Genomic DNA, 7,196 nt, shown 5'->3' on the forward strand with positions numbered 1-7,196 from the left:
ATTAGAGAATCTGTGTAACCTGCATATGGCTGTGTTCGGACTGACCTATAGAGTAATAGTATCATGTCACTTTTACCATATAGTGCATTACGTAGACACCGGAGCCCCCCAAACGTTACCATATTGCTTTTTTTTTTTATTTCACCAATTTATATCTTCATAAATAATATATTTGGAATTCCATCATACATGATATGGTAAAATGAAAGACGTCATTACACAGTACAACTATTCCTGTAACAAACAAGCCCTTACATGGCCCTGTAGATAGAAAACTGAAAGTGCTAGAGCTCTTAGAAGGGGAGGAGGGAAAAACGAAAGCGCAAAGATCAAAATTTGCGCGGTCCACTGGGTCATTTTGGGCCTGGTCCTCAAAGGGTTAATAACCTTATTTAATTAATTTTTTTACATTATTTGCTGCGGTGGTCTCCTTATGTGCCTTTTCTTGTCCTATTATGTTCGCAATCATAAGCAATGACATAATTGAGCAGGATGATGTAATCACAATGTTTTGCCATTGATTTATAAAGCCATAGGCCCCGTTCCCACTGAGCAAAACTAGCGGAATTCCGCCGCGGAATGCCGTTGGCCTCCCGCTCATAATAGGAGTCTATGGGAGGCGCGTGCTCCTGCCCTGTCCGTGCTGAAGAATGAACATGTTGTCCCATTATGAGCGGAAGGCTAACGGCATTCCGCGGCGGACAATTCCGCCGCGGAATGCCGCTAGTTTTGCTCAGTGGGAACGGGGCCATAGGGGGAGATTTATCAAGCTGGTGTGAAGTAGATTTGTCTCAGTTGCCCCTAGCAACCAATCAGATTCCACCTTTCATTCCTCACAGATTCTTTGAAAAATGAAATGTGGAATCTGATGGGTTACTAGGGGCAACTAAGACATTTCTACCAGTATGATAAATCTCCCCCATAGTGTTGCCAGGTTAATCTATGGGTCATGCTGGCATTGGAACACATTGTTGTTGGAACCAACTTTTAGCATATGCCACCAATGTCTGACTGACAGAGGTCTGACACTGTTATCCCCACCCAATACAATGCCACTGTGTAACCATTAAAGGGGTATTAGTAGATCATGGGGGGTCCTATCGATGTCCCCCTCAATTTTAAGTTCCCAGTTCCCTGTTGAAATAGAGTGGGGGGATTTAAAGAGGTTATGCAGGCTTCGAAAAACATGGCCACATTCTTCCAGAGTTCTTGAATAGAGATGAAGTGTAATACCACACACAACCTGAGAACAGGGGTAGTGCCATTTTTGCAAGAAAGCTGCTGTATTTTTTTCTAATCGCAAATTACCCCTTCAATTCTAGCAATTGGCAGGGTTAACAAGTTCACAACCATTGGATTTGTTCCAAATTTAATGCTGGTGGCATGTGTAGGTCACACATACATACCATAACATCTCCTCTCCTATTTGTGACATGAAAGACACAAAAAACACAAATACATTTGTCTGTTCAGCGTAGAGGACAATGAACTAAGTCAATATAATGTGAATTGTCATCTTACTAACAAAGACAGGAATGGAGTGTTCTGAAAGAACAAATGTCAGCTGCCGCTATAATGACACTTGTATTGTTCTGCACTTGACATTCTGCTCAATAAAGTGCCCAGTGATGACATCACAGGGATATACACTGGTGGAGATGTAGTGCTGTAGCGCATCACAAGAGTCAGAACTACATGGTTCTTTGTCAGCTGTAAATGTCTATTTTACAGCTCAAAAACATCCTAAAAACTGCTAAAAAATGGACCAAGGGCAAAAACGTCCAAGGCTAACACTACACTTATGTTCACACACGGCTCACTGCTTTTTATAAGCCTTAAACAGCTAAAAACACGAACGAAAAGCATAAAAAAACATTGACAATTCAAAATTAGGTTAAAAAAAAAACATGCAACATGGCCAAAAACAGGTTTTTGTTCAGTATTTTCTTGACAAAAATTTTTTCTATGCAGATTTTTCTGCTGATTTTGCATAAAAGACAAACTTTTTAAAGAATACCTGTTATTTTAAAAATACTTTTGATATGGTACAGAGACATGTCAAAAGTTATGATCTGTCAGGGACTGAGAAGAACGAGCCAGGAGAACTATGTGCTTAGTGTGTTCAGTCTCATTTGGGCAAATATGACTTAAGGGTGAGGCAACATGCTCATCTGGCCTCACCCTAACTAGTATAAGAGGCGATATCTAATGTCTATGACCTAGATGTATAAAGTGCCTCTAAAGGGTTATGTTTTGGGCCCCTGCAGCTTACATATTTCCATTGAAAACAATGTATTTTGTCCAAATAATGTGCAGACAAACCAACCTGGCTGAACCCAGCCAAACTTGTCCAACTTTTAGACAAGTCAATGAAAAGTTGTGTTCTAGAATCATGAGTTAAATGGGAGTAGAGGCTACAGCTGCAGCCTGGTTACTGAGCTCATCTATTTCTCATCATAGACGTCACTATATATTCACCTGTATCCTGTTTTTTTTTTTTCCATATTCAAACTTTTATTAAAAATAATAAAGGGTAAAGAAGACAAAATAGGGAAGGGGTAATAGAAACAAAAATGTCCCCAAAAGGAAAAAAAGTTTTAGAAAATACCCCACACATATGATATGGCGGAGAATAACCTGCTAAATATTACGGAAGCATGTGTACAATAACAGGTTACAGGGGTCACTAAAGTTTTTACTGCCTGTCAGAAAGTAACTCAGGTGCCACCCCAAGAGTTGGGAGCTGTGATTTTCCGCTCCAGCCACTAGGTGTCTCACTCTCCCTTGTGCACAGCTGCAGTGTAGAAAGGTTTAGCGATGTGTTGTGTTTAGCCAATCACAGGTGCAAGACACTCCTGTCACATGACCCTATATAGATAAAGGTAACTTCCTGTTCTGGGTCTTCCTAGTTAGTGTGTATGAGAGACAGGCACAAGATACAGGCTCCTGAGGCACAGGCACTGAGACTTTTCTTCTGTAAAGAATGCAACTGCTAGTATGCAGTGCTAACCCCTAGAAGTCAGGTGTCCATGCCGTGGATCTTCTAAACGTCAGGAAAGTCACTTCCTAGAAGAGAGGAAGAGGGACTGATCCCCAGTAAGACAAAGTTGCTAAGTGCTGACGTATCTTACTGACACTACTCCACTTGGGGGTATCTTCAGTGGGAGCTCAACCTAGAGACAGACCTAGGACTTGTACTACCCTACCTGGTGGTCTCTAAACTTGTGTAGGCAGAAGACAGTCATATATGCCCAGTTCATATATATATATATATATATATATATATATATATATATATGAGAAGTTGTTCTTGCAAGTATCTACACCACAATTCCGGCAGAGTACTGCACTTCTTAGACAAGGGCCCCTAAACAGGGCCATATTAACAGCATTATGGGCCCCTGGGCAGAGGTGCGAATTGGGCCCCCCCCAAACCACCCCATCAAATCCCCCACATTATTGCATATAGTGCCCCCCATAGTAGCCAATCCCCCCATATAGTGCCCCCCCATAGTAGCCAGTACCCACATAGTAGCCAATCCCACCATAGTAGCCAGTGCCCCCCATAGTAGCCAGTGCCCCCCATAGTAGCCAGTACCCCCATAGTAGCCAGTGCCCCCCATAGTAGCCAGTGCCCCCAAAGTAGTCAGTGCCCCCCATAGTAGCCAGTGCCCCCCATAGTAGCCAGTTCCCGCATAGCCAGTACCCCTATAGTAGCCAGTGTCCCCCAAAACAACAAACCAGTTACTCACCCGTCCGCCGGCCCCAGCAGCTCCTCTCCCATCAGCGCGCCACTCCCGACATCCTCCGGCACAGGCAGCGGGGTACAGAGAGACTGCCTGTGCCAGAAGTGTCCGGCTGCACGACACATCCAGGACACAGGCAGCGTCTCTGTACCCCGCTGCCTGTTCCTGGAGGATGACAGGAGCGCGCTGCCGGGAGACATCAGCTGCTGGGGCCGGCGGACTGGTGAGTTCCTGGACTGCCCGCCCCTTCTATCGCCACTTAGCTGAGCCAATCAGAAGCCCAGGAAAGTGCTGCTCATTGCACTTTCCTGGGCTTCTGATCGACTCAGCTGAGAAGCGATAGAAGGGGCGGGCGGAGGGGGTCGCTCAGGGCCGCTCACTATGCATATGCATAGTGAGCGGCAATACAGGACGCACTTAGGACGCACTTAGTTTTATAAGTGCGTCTTATAAAGCAAAAAATACAGGTATGTCACAGAGGGCAGGGGCCCCCTAGGACGCAAGGGCCCCCGGGCAGCCGCCTACCATGCCCAATGGGTAAGACGGCCCTGCCCCTAAATGGCCCCTAAACTACCCTTGCTTCTAAGTCTCTCTGTATTTTCACCTCTACCTATAGTCTACCTCAAGTGTTATACTATTTCTGCACTAAGCACCTGTGAGCAGTTACTGTACCTACTGTGTGTAATATTGTTCTACCAAAGGACCAGTGCCAATGTGTCCAGGGCTGAGTACTGCCACTATTGACAACCGTGACAAAGCCAGCCCCAAACACCAGCATCCCACCTGCAGCCTCGACACACACACAAAAAAAACCAACACATCTTTAGTTATTGGGAATATATGTCATATATTAAAGAGGGAGGCCTATCACGCCTGGTTTTATGCTTTACGGTGTAGGAAGAACATTTGGGAAACAAGAATGACAGCATGGCACATAGGGATAGGGAAAGGGTGGGAGAAAATTATTGTTATATTATACCTATTAAATTATATCTCAGGATTGGCAGATAAGCCATATGAGTGAAAAACTGGTGAAGAGGCAAAGGTTTCCCAGCGAATGCACATTGCATTGTTGTATGACATGGAGCTCCGTCCTGAGCTCTTCCATTCGATGGATGTGGGGTATTTCTTTGAGCCATTCAGGGAGAATCAGGCAATTTTCACTTCCTCAAGACAATTATGGGCTGCTATCTAAAGAAAACACAACAGGCCTTTTTTGTGTTTTTTTATGGAATTTGGTAGCATCAGCAATAGACTGGAGCCAGGTCACCTGTTAAAAAAAAATCTACATAAAGATCCCACTATGAACAAGCCATGACTTGGCCTTACTTTTTTTATTGTTCATTATGCAGATAGTCGGCCAATGTATATTATTCATCCAGTGTTACCTCATTCATTTGTTCCTTTTTATCAAAATTTTTGGAATCTTTTCCTTAAGTTGGCTCATGGTGACCCAATGGAAATTACATGTGTTTCTGTGCTTTCAAAGGGATCACCATTTCAGGCTGTTCCACACAAACTTTTAACCAGGGACGAAGGGGGCAGAAACCATTACAGCTACTGATAAGGAATATGCTGCTCCTCCTACCTTCATTGTCTTCATATTGGAACATTCTGGAACTTTGGATTCCATAAACATCCACATTAACTCTTCTAAGTAAAGAAATCCCATAAATAGGAACGATCGTAAACATGATACAAATGCAATGACATTTTAACTATGCTGTCACTACTAAAAATTTCTCATATATGATGCCATATATGATGCCAGTCTTTTATGCGGACTAACTCATCAGTGAGGTAAGAGCTTGTTTATAGAGCCTTTCTAAGGCTCAATTAATCATGCAGCCAGGCTACACAAAGGATCGCTGGATCAATTACGGGGCCATGCAAAGTCATCATTATTGGCCGTTCATCCCGTTTAGAAAGGGTGATTTGTGGCCAATAACAATGATTTTATAGGCTGAATTTTCCTTATTCGTTGACTGATTGCCAGCCCTTTTACACAAGCCAGCTATAGGCAACAAGCATTCCCAGACACAACTTACATACATATATCACCTTACATACATAAACATATAGGATATAGATGGAGGTCTGGATTTGGATTGATACTTAAAATCAAAGTGGGAAATTAAATTACAGGCTGATCGACCTTTATTGGAAATGCCTCAAGACAAGGAAATGAGTCCCAATAGTGTGTCTGGCCTCCATGTGCCTGTATGTCCTCCCTACATCGCCTGGGCATGCTCCTGGTGAGGTGGCGGATGGTCTCCTGAGGGATCTCCTCCCAAACCTGGGATAAAGCAGCCGCCAACTCCTGGACATTCTGGGGTGCAATGTGGCGTTGGTGGATGGAGCGAGACATGATGTCCCAGATGTGCTCAATCGCATTTAGGTCTGAGGAATGGACGGACCAGTCCATAGCATCAATATATTCATCATGCAGGAACTGCTGACACACTCCAGCCATATGAGGCCATTCAGAAGGCCATTTTTTTTTTATATATAAATATATATATGTGTATATATATATATATATATATATATATATATATATATATATATATATCTTAGTTTTTCTCTCGATATATACACCTTTTCTCCCTATACGTCTACATTATAGCTATATATACCAGCCAGACCACTTTTGGTATCCAGTAACGGAGCTAAACATGAAGTACAGGTACAACAATGCACATTCACCAGAACAGACAACCATTCGTAGATCCATTCAAGCAGTACAAGCAGTGCAAAGTATGTACCGACAGAGCCCTCTGGTGTTCTCATAAGGAACTACATGCAAAGTTCAAGGCTATCCTGTGACTTTATATAGCACTACTGATCAATTTTGACTATTGAGTGTCAACTGCAATCTAAAGGATCTCAGACAAGTTTATGGTTGTGTCTGAACTGCAGCTGTAGCTCGGATAAAATCAATGGGGAACACTGCATGAAGTCTCAATGTAGCCCTAGACAGGATACAGTTATAAGGTTTTAGGTGAAGAGATGCACAAAGGGAAGCATTACTGTATGGGGGTATGAATTGTTTGTATTACTAAACTATGGGCAGGCAGAGTGCTAGAAAATTCTGGAGCCTAAGATGCCAAGATGCTGGAAGTCATCACGACAGTCTGGGACAGATCTAGAAGAAAAAAATAAAAAGGGATGACTCTGATCAGTGAAGACATCACCTATGCGTCACTGTACTGTAATCACTATAGACAGGTCAATCGTATAGATCAATTCAGTGCATTCATCTATTTAAGCAATCCAATGATTGGTTATATAAGTCCCCTAGGGGGAACTAGTATAAACAGTATAAAAAAATGAATAAATATTTTTTAATGATTATTTCCATTCACACTACAAATAACTACAAATACATGTCTAGTATAAGAGTACCTGATTTTATATTAGCATTTCTCTATAGTCGTTATTTGGCTTTCA

The sequence above is a fragment of the Dendropsophus ebraccatus genome, unplaced genomic scaffold, assembly GCF_027789765.1.
Source record: "Dendropsophus ebraccatus isolate aDenEbr1 unplaced genomic scaffold, aDenEbr1.pat pat_scaffold_471_ctg1, whole genome shotgun sequence".
Lineage (NCBI taxonomy): Eukaryota > Metazoa > Chordata > Amphibia > Anura > Hylidae > Dendropsophus > Dendropsophus ebraccatus.